This window comes from Mauremys mutica, chromosome 2 (genome assembly GCF_020497125.1).
Source record: "Mauremys mutica isolate MM-2020 ecotype Southern chromosome 2, ASM2049712v1, whole genome shotgun sequence".
In the NCBI taxonomy this organism is placed as follows: Eukaryota; Metazoa; Chordata; order Testudines; family Geoemydidae; genus Mauremys; species Mauremys mutica.
The window spans coordinates 158,415,179-158,429,243 of record NC_059073.1 but is presented as its reverse complement, the minus strand read 5'-3'; the positions used below and the strand labels follow the sequence as shown (position 1 = coordinate 158,429,243).

At 54.8% G+C, this 14,065-nt stretch overlaps 2 protein-coding genes and 1 long non-coding RNA gene across 4 annotated transcripts in view; all 3 read left to right on the top strand.

The window, feature by feature from the left end:
* LOC123364118 overlaps nt 1–14,065 on the top strand; it is a 110,209-nt gene that overhangs the window by 15,820 nt on the left and 80,324 nt on the right. The window lies entirely within an intron of this gene.
* LOC123364116 (maestro heat-like repeat family member 5) overlaps nt 1–14,065 on the top strand; it is a 72,214-nt gene that overhangs the window by 6,577 nt on the left and 51,572 nt on the right. The gene's annotated exons all lie outside the window — the stretch shown is intronic.
* On the top strand, nt 3,672–7,318 carry LOC123364120. Its single transcript, XR_006577005.1, has 3 exons — nt 3,672–4,406; nt 4,591–4,795; nt 6,686–7,318. It is a non-coding gene; the product is annotated as an uncharacterized LOC123364120 (long non-coding RNA).

Here is a 14,065-nt window from a genome sequence, read left to right as displayed (position 1 = left end):
ACTCCCACTCCCTAAGCAAGAACTGGCCCCCGCAGTTTGTCCTCAGCAGTGACTGCGGCGGGGTGGGGGGGCAAAGACGCTTGTTAAAGGGAGCTGGGGAGTTTTCTGACAGCCAGGGTCACACGTTGGGAGAGCCCAGGACTGCAGCCAGAGTGAAGGAAATTCTGGCTGCAGGCAGCAGCCTTATTCCTCTCTTGCTCTGTGGATTGGGGCTGTGAGAAGTGACACTGGGTCTGCTTGTGGCCTGCAGTTCAGCCTGCGACTCTGCCAACCCCTGCCCACCCTTCTTGGGCTGACCGCAGCCTCTACAGGCATTTACGCCCCAGGCCTAGCATAGCCTGCTCAGCACCTGGCTGGGGTCTGCCTAGTGAGCAGCTGGCAGGGTCAGCCTCTGACAGAACTAATGCCCGTGATGCGGGGGAGCGGTTGGACTACACAGACCAGCCCTGGGATGTGTTTCCTCAGCACCTGGCTCTGTTTCCTCAGCTCTGGTGCAGCCCTCTGGGGCATGATCAGCTGTTGAAGGCAGGAAGGCTCAGAGCTAGAATTTCATATCCCCATAAGGATAGCTGGGGCTGAAGGCGGGGTGATGGTCAGCTGCTCCGTGCCTGCAGGGGCTCTTGGAGCTGCCACTTGCAGGGGGCTGGCAGCAATCCTTGGGAGAGATGGTTAGTGCTGGGTCTGCAACACGACTTTCTGGCATATGCCAGGCTGGGTTCTGCAGAGTTAGAACCAAATGAGGCCCCGATCAACCCCCAGCCTCGCCCTTGGCTGTGGCTGCTCAGAGATCGGAGAGGTGTCAGCTAGTTCAAAGGAGCTGAGCTGCCCCACAAGTCCAGGAACATGCCTGCATCGGACACTGAGCCCCCTCTGCGTGAGGACAGGTCCTGAGCATCTCCCCCTGTGGGGAGCCCTATAGCGCCATGGGGCCTGCTCTGCTTGGTACTTATTTCCTCAAAGAACGTTCTCGCCTGCAGGGCCAGCGGGACGTCAACGTGCACCTTCAGAGATGCCTTGGGGTCCCGCAGCATCCAGCAGAGCCCTTCCATGGCATCCTGAATGGCGCATGGGTCGCAGCATTCGCACACGGCGCAGACAAAGCTCCCCAGGATCTGGTCTCGTTTCTTCCTGACCTGCAGAGAAGTGATTGGACACCGGTTGGTGAGCAACGCTCTGTCAGCCTGAGTGGAACCACAGTCCGGGCAACTCAGCCTACAGCCCAGTCTGCTCCACAGGAGCCATGGGCTGCGGAGAAGGAGAACCAGGAGCTTCCCACCCAGCCCTCTCTGCCTAATAACCTGCCACTTCAGACCCACTTTGTCTGGGAACTCGGTTACTGCGTTCCTGAGGCCATGCAGTGCTCTGCCTCGAATGTGGATGTTGCTGTCCTCTGTCCGCAGCAGCATGATCTTCACAACCTGCTTCCGCATGGCCTTGGGCTCATTCCCCATCAGCAGGGGGCTTCGGAGGAACTAAAGGGACCGAAAGGAGCTGTCAGAGAGGGCTGGGTGAGGCCAGTGGGTCCTAGCCTGGCTGAAGGAAGGGGAAGGGAGTTTGGTCAGGGGCCAGGAGGTGACTTAGGTCCGTACCGACTGCTGTTCACGAGAGGCTGGCTTCAGCTGAGCTTAACAGAAGTGACACGAGCAGGGCAGAGCGCTCCCTCTGGTTCCAGTGGGGTGCTCCCAAACCCCACCACAGAGCCCCACGAGGAGGGATTAATTTACAAGCAATACACCACCAGGACCATCTCTCATTGGCTGAGCAGCTATTGGCCTCCTGGTCCATCAGCTTCTGGGCCTTTTTAACCCTCCCCCCGGTCCTCCAGGCTCACCTCTGCCAACAGGACACTGCAGGCCATGCGTTCACCCTCCTTGCTGGACTGGAGGCCGGGAAGGAGGAGCCACGGGATGCTCCTCAGGGCCTGATTTGGGTGGATCACCATGGCCCTGGCAGAGAACAAGAGCTCGTGCTGACGTGTGCATGACAAGCCTGCACATGCCGGAATCCGGCATGGTCCCGGACACCCCCTCCCATCTCTGCCCCACTGAGCTCCAGAGCGAGAACGTGACTCCTCCAGACTCTGTTCTCACCTGCTAAGGAGAGGGAACCCCTTGGGCTGGGCCTCCTCTAGCAGCTGCCAGCCTCGCTCCTGGTCCATTAGCTCCACAGCTGGCTGACTGCCCCTGAGGTGCAGCACCCACGCCAGGGCCTGCACAGCCATGCTGGGAAGAGAAGGGGGCAGGAGATGGTGATGTGGGGATGCCTGCTCTCTGGGTGGGGTGGGGGGGCAGGACTCCTTTGCTGCAGCACTGAAGGGATCAGGGTGAGAATAGAAGCTGCTCCACTTCTGCCTTTGGTTCTCCCCTCCCCAACTGTGGCGGGGGGAAGTGTCTGCAGATGTGACCTACACTCTCCTCCAAAGATGTGAAAATTGCCCCCCCGCACCCAGGAAACTGACCCTGAGGAGAAAAGTACATGCAGTGCTCCCCTGTACACCCTGCTGCTCTGAGCCCTACCTCCATGAGCTGCCCACTCTGAGGAGCTCTCTGGCTCCAGGAGTATCCGGGGGCAGCTCTGCCCTCTCCTAAGCACGAGAAGCCTGGCTGATCTGAACCCTCAGTCCCCCAAAGGCGTCCAGGGTCCCTGGAGAACGAGGATCCAGGCAGGAAACTTCCCCTTCCTCGGGGCTGGCACAGACACTGCGTGGGTGCTGGAATCCATCTGCCCCACACGTTACCTACGGGGACTGGAGTCACTGGGCAGGTCCTGCTGGGCTCCCGAGAGGTGCCGTGCCGGGGAGCAGGCGATGGCGAGGAAGCAAGAGGCGAACAGGTCGTCCTCGAGTCCCTCCAGCATGTCCGCTTGCCCCAGGGCCCCGACCAGCTCCCACAGGCCGCGTGTGGTCTGGAAGGGAACAAGATACAGTCAGAAGCCCGTGACCGTGGGCAGAATGCAGCCGGGAAAGAGGGCTGAATGCCAGCGCTGGGAACTTACCGCCGGGAGCAGCCGGGCTGGCTGGGGGCAGCTCCTGTCCTGGCTCTGTCTAGCGTTAGCCTGGCCCTTCTCCGGGCTGTCACACAGCAGGATGTGCAGTACCTCCGTGGTCAGCGTGGGGTCTGCACCTAGGAATCTCCAGATGGCCTTGGCCTGGCTGTGACGGACAGAGGGACGGCAGGGAAGGAATTAACACAGAGGACGGGCCCAGTTGGTGCACACCGGGGATGATGCCCTGCAAGAGGTGACGGGCCAGAAGCAGCAGGTTGAGCCTGCTGGTGGCTGACCTCAAGGCCTTTCAGGCACTGGCCAGTCCTATGGGGTTCATACCCTCCTGCCTGGGCACTGCCAGGGGGCGCTGTGTCACAGCAAGGGACGGGCGGAGGTGGCCAGACTCACTTCTCCCAGCTTGGGAGGCCCCCTCCTTCCGTTGCTGCCTTCTCCTGATGGGAACCAGAGGGGCTGGGGTTAGAGCCCCCATAGGGGAAAGCAGTGACTCCAGACTCAGGGGTGGGGGTGGTGTGTGTGAGGAGGTGCCCACCCTTGGGAGGGGCTAGGGCTAGGTGCTGGGCTGGATCTCCTGAGCTGGGGTGGCACAGAGTGGGGGGTTGTGGGTAAGGAGAGCAGGAGCTCCTTCCCCATGGGGCAGGGAGTGGGGGGTTCACGAGGAACAAGGCTCCAGTTCTGACCACGCCATGGCTCTGGGGTGGGGGCTGGAGAAGGCTGTAAAATGGGCTCTGTGCTTGTTGGCTCTGGGCAGGATGCAGGGGAGGCACTGCTTGCCCTGGGGAACCTGGCAGGCTGGTGAATCAGAGAAGACCAGCCTCTAGGGGTGGGATGAGGCATCTAAAAGCGTGCGGCGATGGGGAAGATACCAGGCTTGGATTCTGGGGGAGGAGAGGGCATTTCCCAGCTGTGGGGAGGGGGTGCCCCTGCGGGGACATACTCAGTGTAGGAGACAGGGCACAATCTGGAGACAGGGCACATTTCCCAGGGAGTGAGCCGGACAAGCCAGATGCCTAGGATCAAAGCCTGTAAATGATTACAGGGCCATGCCCAGCAGCCGCCCTGCAGACAGGGGTTGGATGGGTCCCATTGATCAATGATGGTGAGAAGGGACGTCTCCCCCCCACATCCTCCCTTGTGCCCCAGGAATTCTAGGCATGGGGCAAGATGAAGCTGCCCAAGATGTCCAATGCTCAGCCATTCCTTGGTCCTGTACCTCTGATTCTTTCTCTCTCAGCACCGCCTCCGTGACGCCCGCCAGCTGGTCAGCACACTCCCCCTTCTCCAGCAGGCCCAGCAGCAGGGTGAAGCTGAAGGGCGTGAGGTCACGCGACCGCAGGTGTTTCGCGATGAGCTGCAGGGAAAGTCACAGGCCGAGTGTGAGCAGTGAGCCCCGGCCCGGGGAGGTGGGTTTGCTCTTCGGGGAACGGGGACAGAGGCACTGGCATCCTGTGCCCAGGGCTATGTGAGTGGGCATTGGAGCCCATACCCAGGAATTTCCATCTGCAGGCTCCCCATCGAGGGACGGACACCCCCCTTTCCCATGGGTGTGTCTGTCTCTCCAGCCACAGTCTTCTTTACTCACCATAGCAACACGGGCAGGGCTTTCTGCAGCCGGCATCCTTCTGCGTCTTGCTCAGCACGGTCACCACCACCCCGTCTTGGTGTGCATGATGGAGGCACAAGAAACCAGCAGCGCTCAGGCAGAGCTCTCGGGGCCGGATTCTTTCCTCTCCCCATCGATCCAGGTCAGAGGTGCCAAAGAGTCTGGCTCAGCTGAGACTGCCCAGCTAGGGTGAGCTCTCAGCTGGCTCCTGGGCCAACTGCCCACCTATCACTCTGCTGTAGAAGGTGTGTTGGGGCTGGGGTGGGATCAGGAGAGGTCCCAGATGGGCCCAGGCCCCTCGTGAAGGGCACATGCCAGGTCAGCCTGGTAGGTAACAACCCACTTCTGCTCTGTGTCCCTCTGGTCAGGGATGGGATGAAGGCGCCATGTTCTCTCTGTAGCCCTGCTTGCTAGGTAACGGCCGGGGCTGTGTGGGCTGAGAAGTGGTGACTGCTTCCGCATCATCTTAACTTTGCAAGGCGTGAAGAGCCAGTAGAGAGCCTGAGATGCCCAGTACATCCCCAGCTGGGATGGGTCATCAGTCCTGTGTGTAGAGCTTCCGTTTGTAGATGCCCAGTATCTGGTGGCCTCCTGATCATCAAAGTCCTGTGGCATGTCAGCAGCCCGGCCATGTAGCCCTGCTCTGCCCTGGAGTAGGACTAGGATTGTCTTGCTGGATCCCAGGGTCGGGTGTATGCCCCATGGGAACTGGCTAGTTCACAGCAACTGGGAGGCCTGCTCAGCCCCCTCGGGATCAACTGGAGCCTTCCCTCTAGTGGTTCAGATAGAATGTGAACAATCAGCCTGGCCCCACATGGCCTGTGCGAATGAGCCCCTCCCTATCATACCAGGAATGTCTGCAGCACAAGATCCAGGCCCTCCCAGGGCAGCTGTTGCAGAGACTGGAGCAGAGAGAAGCAGGGAAGTAAATAGCAGGGGAGCTGGCATACACGAGGCAGAGGGACAAGTGGATCCCCCATCTGGAGCCAGGTGCTGTTGGTATTCGGGGTCCCTTTACCCAGGTGATACTGATCCCCCTGCAATTAGACATGGGTCTCACCTGGACCTTGGGCTGCCCTTCCCCAAAGAATCCTTCCTCCCACCTGTGCTCCCCAACACATGTACTGAGCAGGGCTCTGGAGGGAATGCCTCCTCCCTCCCCATCTGGAGGGGCCCCAGCTGCCCCCCAACACCCCGCTGGGCTCGCCAAGGGCTGAGCTGTTCATCCCCGCTCCAGCCAATCTCTGTTTCTGTGGCAGGGCGAGTTGTGGCCTGGCCGTGTGGCTGTCCCGAATCCATGCTTTCCTCCCTCTGCACCAAATGCTATTTAACGCTCTGGGCCAGATCCTCAGCTGGTGTAAACTTGGGGTAGGTTCCAGCTCTCTGTGCCAAGAAGCCAGGGTAATTCTGTACAGTCTCACAGACACCCACCTCTACAGCTGTCCTCCCTGCCAACCCCACTGCAGAGTTAACTGAGTAGCCACTTGTCACCAGCCCTTTGGAAAATAAACCGAGGGGCTGGATTCGGCTGGACACGCAGCTCTCTGCATCGGGCCAGGGTCCAGCTACTCAGCAGGGGGGTGGCTGAGTTCCCCAGCCAAGGAGGCAGGTGGAAGCTGCAGCTTTGTCCATGCCTCACTAAGCTCTGTACGGATAGCGGAGCTTTCTGCCGCCTCAGTCCCCCTCAGCTTCACCGGGGCTGGGCGCTGAATCATGGCGCTGGTGATACACGTGCTGATGGTCTCAGCCTCCTGTTCCTTAGAGAGGCGAGGCTCAAATTTCCTGATTGAAAGGAAAGGAGCAGACAAGGCCATTAGAACAGAGACAGGTCCCGGCATGAGCAAGGTTGGGTTTGCTGGCACGAGGGACAGCTCCCTCCCTAAGCAGCAGAGCTCCAGGGGGCATTTCCAGCAGAGCCACCGCCTAGGGAATGGTTCGGTCTGGAGATGCCTATGCCCCCAGGGCCCGGCATGGGCTCTGCTGGGGGAATCTGCTCTCTGGGGATGATCCTGGGCCCTGCTCCGTGGCTGCACCCATTCACAGAACTTCATGCTGATGGGAGGGATTCCCTCTTACCAGGCAATATGCAGAGATGGGGGTCTGGATAAAGTGACCTGGAGGCCAAGGAGGATATGGCCCGTTAGTGATCCACCGGGGAGGAGCATCCTCCAGTTCTTCTTGCAGCTCCTCCCTCCCCCATTTCCTCTCCCTCCATCTGCTCCTCCCCAGCTGCTGGGCTCCGCAGGTGAGTCAGGCCTCAGGGACGTACCGTAAGTATGAGATGGCCAGCAGGGCATGCTGGTGATGGGGTTCTGCAGCCGGGCCCGGTCTTTGCCTCTGAGCATCTCCTGCAGCACAAAGCAGAGAGTCAAAGGCAAAAGAATTTGGGGAGCTGGGTTACTTAGCAAGACGTGGAATCTCCAAATGCTGTTTGACGCCCCCACCAACCCTCAGCCCCAGCGTGCAGTGCACTGGGGCCCGGAGCTGGGAAGATGGCCTGGGAGTGGCCCCATGGCCAGAATGCAGGGGACATTCACAAGAGAGTTCCTGTTTTGCCATTCCTGATGGCACATCTGGAAACTTCAGCATCTGCCACGGAGCAGGGAAGGGGGATCTGGGCAGAGGCAATTTTGTGACAGGGAGCATTAGAGTCCTTAACAGCTGAGGTGTGACGTTATTGACATGAACTGGGACCGTATAGATCATTGTTGCAACCAAAGTCCTGTAGTGGCACCAAATCTTATATAAAGTGGGTCAAATAGGGTGTCTAAGACAAGGTTATGGTTTGCTGGTTATGATTATGCTATCTGTATATGTGTATCATTTTTGTAGTTGAAATTATGAATATTGACTCTGTACTGTCTGTATTTCAAACTTCTGCTATGCTTCTGGGTGACACCCCAGACAAGTTGGTGTCAGCTTTGCCTAGCCTGCTTCATGGTCCATTAAGGACCATCAGCTATACAATTGACCCTTTGAGAGAAGGCAGATACACCTTGTGACTCAGCAAAGTATGCAGGGACTTGCCCATGTGACTCCAAACTCCATTTTGCTGTAATTTTCCACAGTAAGAACAAAGAGGTGTTCTTATACCTGGAAAAGACTATAAAAGGCTGGTGCCTCTCCTCCATCTTGTCTTCAATCCTGCTTCTTACCTCTGGAGGGACTTTGCTACCAATGGAAGCTCTACACAAAGGACTGATGACCCATCCCAGCTGGGGATGTACTCCAGAGTCTTGATTTGAACCTGCACTTTATTCTGTCACTGCTGCAAGACTAAACCAAGAACTTTGCCATCACTGTATGTCATTGATTCCATTTAACCAATTCTAGCTCTCATCTGTATCTTTTTCCTTTTATGAATAAACCTTTAGATTTTAGACTCTAAAGGATTGGCAACAGCGTGATTTGTGGGTAAGATCTGATTGTATATTGACCTGGGTCTGGGTCTTGGTCCTTTGGGATCGGGAGAACCTTTTTTCTTTTACTGAGGCATTGGTTCTCATAACCATTTGTCCCCATAATGAGTGGCACTGGTGGTGATACTGGGAAACTGGAGTGTCTAAGGGAATTGCTTATGTGACTTGTGGTTAGCCAGTGGAGTAAAACCAAAGTCTTCTCTGTTTGGCTGGTTTGGTTTGCTTTGGTGTGCATAGAAACCCCAGCCCTGGGCTGTAACTGCCCTGCTTTAAGCAATTTGTCCTGAATTGGCACTCAGTTGGGTCCCATCAGAACCAGCATCGTTACGAGGTCAAATATTTTCCTTCAAACCTAGGGAGGGCTGCGCCTGTTAAGTCCTCAGGATCATGTCCCGGACTTAATCCCCAGGGCACTTCTGGGTGCTGGGTAGATCCCTCAGAAGTGGGATGGGGAATCGTCCCGGGTGTAAGCAGCATGAATCTGCTAATGGAAAATAGTGTCATTTAATTCCTTGGGCTGGAATTGCACCAGAAGACTCTGGCATCAGCACTGGGTTTGCAGTGCACAATGTAGAGCCCTGGGCAGCCGGTCGCAAACACAGCACAGGGCCTTCAGCGCCAGATACTCTGGCATGTGCATCTGACTGAGGGACCCCTCCCAGGACCCCAGTGTGCTCGCTCACCAGCAGCGGGGACAACACGGAGCATGTGCCCTAGCTCACCAAGGGAATCCTGCTCTCTTGGGTGACAGCTTCACCCACCAGCATGAGGCTTCTCAAAAAAACAGATCTCACCAGTTGGTCCTGGGCTCACAGGCAGGAGGGGGAAGAGAATGATGAGGAAACAGCTACAGGCAATAGAGAGCTGAGACACAAGGCTACAGGGCGAGTCTCTACAAGAGAGCTGCTGTCCCAGGCTGGATTGCCCTCAAGCCCTAAGGGAAAGAACCTGGCTTGTTGAGTGGAACATCTTTGCATTCCCTAGGGGACCATCTCTGGAGATGGATGCAAGGAATGGGCTGATTTCCAGAGGTGCTGAGCACTTGCAGTTCCCAGAGCTGTCAATGGGCCATGGGGCTGCTCAGCTCCCCTGACAATCAGGTCGTAATTGTCTGATCTGGGACAGGAATCTGCTGCTCTCTGGAGCTGGCTGGGCTCTCCCTACCAAGGCATCCGTTCTCCACGGAGAACATTCAGTTCAACCAAACCAGCATCCCCTCTTCTTTTCGCTGGGACGCGCATCTGGGCATTGTAACCAGCGTGGGACTGAACGTTGGCCTCAAACCTCCGATGGCAAGAAAACAACCTAGAGTTATCTCAAAAATCCCCCTTCAGCACCAGAGCCTGTCAACCAGGCTAGGGGCCTGAATCCCTCCGTGTGCCTTTTGTGCCCAGCTACACCATCGACTGCAGTGTGTGGTGAAACAGGCCCTAAATATTTATCTTCTGATCCCTGAGTGCGGCACAAGCCTAGAGGTACCAAACAGGGTACAGTCGTCTCTGGGACAAGAGCACCAAATGATGCTCAGCTACACTCTAACAAGGCCTAGATGGGAGTCCTTCCATTAGCTTCCATGGGCCTGGAATCAGAGAAGAAGCTAATCGAGATGGGGGAGTGACAGAGAATGGTGCTGTTCCCATGTCTCCTGTCCCTCCTGGGACAAAGGGCCAGCCCTCGGAGCTGAGTTTATGCAAAGACATAGCTCTATGCTGCTGTGCACAGCCTGGGTAGGTGCTGCGTGGGCAGTCAGGGGAAGGCTCTGACTTATGTGTGGGCTCAGAAAATAGTGTTGTCACATGGGAGACAGGATCTTGCAGTCTGTGCTCTCTAGGATGAGATCTGTGGGGCCCAAGTGGACCACGTGCCCATAGGTGAGGAGCAGGAGTGTCATGGGTCTACCCTCACTTGAAACTGGGGGGTTTCAAGGTGAGGACCCGCATGCCACCATGTCAAAGGTCTCACCCCCACTTGGAACTGTTGGGCTCCAATGTGGGGACCTGACTTGGTTTCCCTCTAAACTAAAATCCTAGTTTAGATCTAGTAAGCTGCCACCACTCAATTAGGAAATGTGAATTGAGACACAGTCCTTCCCCAAAATTAGGAAGAGCCCCAAATCCATGGAGTTCTTACACCCAGGAGAAACAACTTCCTCCCCCCCCTTTTCCTAGGAGAGATACGGGATCCAACTACAGAGGGATACCTCCCCCTCCCCTTTCCCTGAGAATCCACCCAAGGAAAGACCAACAAGTCTTACAGGTAAAACAGACTTTAACCCTTAACTATCTGTTTATGACAAGGAGGCTTCTCAGTTGCTCGATGGAAGCTGGCTCCTGAGAATTCCAAAGGAAAGAGTGAGGAGGCGGGATGGCCTCCAGCTGCTCCTAACTCACAAATGGGGGATTTTTTACCCAGCCGGCTTAGCAACCAGAGGCTACTTTGCGGAACTGAATTGCGTGGACTCCGAGGCCCTTCCCAGCTCCCCAGGACTGGGTGGTTGAGGTGACCCGGCAGCTGAAGGGGACGCACTAGCAGCTGCTTTAATTCAGCCTAGCTCCAGAGATGTCACTGGGACTACAGTGGATTGCACAGGCCCAGAGAGTTACTGGGAAGGTGGTGGTGGTGGTGCAAGAGGAATGTCAGACATGCCAGCCCTGGTGAGTCTGCCAGGAAGGTCTGTGAAATAGCCCAGATCAGGGGAAGACCAAGGGTCTGTTCTGCTGAGAAATGTGTCAGCTGGAGCTGATGGTATGGCAGCGTCTTTTGGGCCCTCTCTGAGCCTTGTTTAATTCAGGTAATTCAGCCACCCATCACACACACACTCCAACAACCTTGACCTAAATTGCTAACTCTATGGCTTGCCTTGGTCATCTCTCCTATTGAAACCTGCAGGATCATTTGCTGACTCCTTTTAACCAATGGGGTTCAATTATGGAAATCAACTGCACAGAATTAGCATTGTGACGTCAGAGTTAACTCAGCCAGTCAATGTGCCTCTACCTGCAGCACCAAGTAAATGGCACAGTGTGGAAATCAAGCTTTCCTGGTGGTGGGGGCGGGGGTTTCCATTTGTAACGAAAATCAACAAGGTTCTCTCCACTGATGCCTAGAAATTCTGGAATCAATTGGACGTAGTCTTCAAAAATTATTGCATTACAGACAAAGAAATGCCATTGAATTGAGTGTTAGGCCTCACTGCACTCAGTCAACAATAACTTGAGGCTCATCCCTTTTAACTCAGTAATAACCCCCAGCTCACCCAATCAGTGTGGAGACACTCAGGGACTGGAGGCTGAGCATTCTCAACAGGTGGCCAAAAGACAGCACTAGTCATGACAGGAGATCATTCTGGTGGAGATCTCTGTCAGCGCACTATTCCAGCCCCACCTCTTTGTGACGGCTTCCTAAAATGACAGCTGGAGAACAGCCCCACCCTCCTCAGGAAGAAGAGAAGAGAAAAGACAAGAGGCAAGGAGGAAAAGAGAAGAAAAAATGGACAAATTCCAAATGCCTCAGTGAGTCATAGATTTCAAGGCCAGAAAGATCCACTCTGACCATCTAGTCTGTATAACATGGGCCACAGAACTCCCCTCCAAATAATTCCTGTTTGAATTAGAGCACATCTTTTAGAAAAACAACCAATTGATTTTAAAAATGCTAGTTGTGGAGGATCCATTACAACTCTGGGTTAATTGCTGCAAACCCTGACTGTTCAAAAATGTTCGCCTTATTCCAGTCTGAATTTGTCTAGCTTCAATTCACAGCCATTGACTCTTGTTATATCTTTGTCTGCTCAAGTGACGAGCCCATTAGCAAATATTTGTTCCCTTCTGCTCATCTGTTAACCTTCTCTTTGTTAAGCTAAATAGATTGAGCTCCTTGAACCTATCTTCATAAGGCATGTTTTCTAATCCTTTAATCATTCTTGTGGCTCTTCTCTCAACCCTCTCAAATTTATCAGCATCTGTCTCAAATTGTGGACACCAGAACTGGACACAATATTCCAGTAGTGGTCACCCCAGTACCCAGTACAGAGGTATAGAACCTCTCTACTTTTACCTGTGATTCTGCTAGGTATGGGTCCATAGATCGCATTTGCCCTTTTGGCCAAAGTGTCTCAGTGGGAGCGCATAGTCAGCTGATTATCTACCATGACCCCGAGTCTTTTTCAGGGTCACTATTTCCCAGGATAGAATCCCCCTCTTGTACACACAGCCTATATTTTGTTTCCTAAAGAGAAACTTTACATTCAGACATACTAAAATGTATGTTATTTGCTTGTGCTCAGGTAACTAAGCAATCCAGATGGCTCTGTATGAGTGACATGTCCTCTTCATTATTTACCACTCCCCCAAGCTTTCTGTCATTGGCAGATTTTACAGTGACGATTGTATATTTGTTTCCAAGTCACTGATCAAAATGTTAGTATACATCCAAGAACCGATCCCTGCAGGACCCTACTAGAAAGACACCCACTCGATAATGATTCCTTATTTACAATTACGTTTTGAGACCTAGTAGGTAGCCAGTTACTAAAGGGCGAAGTCCGAGGTGGAACATTTTTCTGCCAACTTACTTACTATTTTACGAGCCTACAGCTCGGCTGGCAACATATGGACAACTGAACTGGTTCCAACCCTCACTGAGAATCTTACCTTCTACCCAGGGAATGTCTGCTTTCTACAAAATCAACAGAGAAAGGAGAACACTCCCAAATAAGCTCCTCCTTAGCACTCAGGTGCGTGACCACAAATCCTCTCTCCTAGTGGACTAAGACCGTGAGAAGAAGGCTTCCTGCAGCAAGGCTACAAAGGTCTCTTAGGTACCCCCTACCCTGCATCCCTGTCCTGCCTGGCTGAGGTTAAGGGTGCTGTGTGAGGTCACAGCCTCATCGCCACCTTTGCCCAATAGGCTAAGTTCCTGCCAAAGGCCCTTGTGAAGTCACTCAAAAATCCCCCTTCAGCACCAGAACCTGTCAACCAGGCCAGGGGCCTGAATCCCTCTGTGCGCCTTTTGTGCCCAGCTACACCATCGACTGCAGCGTGTGGGGAAACAGGCCTTAAATCTTTATCTTCTGATCCCTGAGTGCAGCACAAGCCTAGAGGTACAGTCGTCTCTGGGACAATAGCACCAAGCGATGCTCAGCTACACTCTAACAAGGCCCAGATGGGAGTCCTTCCATTAGCTTCCATGGGCCTGGAATCAGAGAAGAAGCTAACTGAGATGGCGGAGTCACAGAGAATGGTGCTGTTCCCATGTCTCCTGTCCCTCCTGGGGCAAAGGGCCAGCCCTCTGAGCTGAGTTTATGCAAAGACATAGCTCTGTGCTGCTGTGCACAGCCCGGGTAGGTGCTGCGTGGGCAGTCAGGGGAGGGTTCTGACTTACGCGTGGGCTCAGAAAATAGTGTTGCCACATGGGAGACAGGATCTTCCCAGCTAAACAGGACTGGGTGGTTGATGTGACCCAGCAGCCGAAGGGGACGCACTAGCAGCTGCTTTAATTCAGCCTAGTTCCAGAGATGTCACTGGGACTACAGTGGATTGCACAGGCCCAGAAAGTTACTGGGACGGTGGTGGTGGTGGTGGTGCAAGGGGAATGTCAGACATGCCAGCCCTGGTGAGTCTGCCAGATCAGGGGAAGACCAAGGGTCTGTTCTGCTGAGAAATGTGTCAGCTGGAGCTGATGGTATGGCAGTGTCTTTTGGGCCCTCTCTGAGCCTTGTTTATGGGGCTGCGTGGAGCATGTCTGAGCTGCCCAGGAGATACCCCGGAGAGCTTATACAACAGGACCCACCTTCCCCCCTGGATCCACCCCATTGTGCTGTGATTGCAGCTCCATGGAGGAGTAAGGAAAGGGCTCCCTCCACGGAGGCTGAGCCACTGCTTGGAAATTCAGCTCTTCACTGAACAGGCTTCTGGGAACCAGAGTCCTCCCTGGCAGGTCCCTTTTCCTGCAAAGGCTGGTGAAGGGATGGATGAATGAGCAGAGATGCTAGGTGGGACCATACCTCCAGAGAGCCACCGGCAGAAGGCTGGAACTTCAC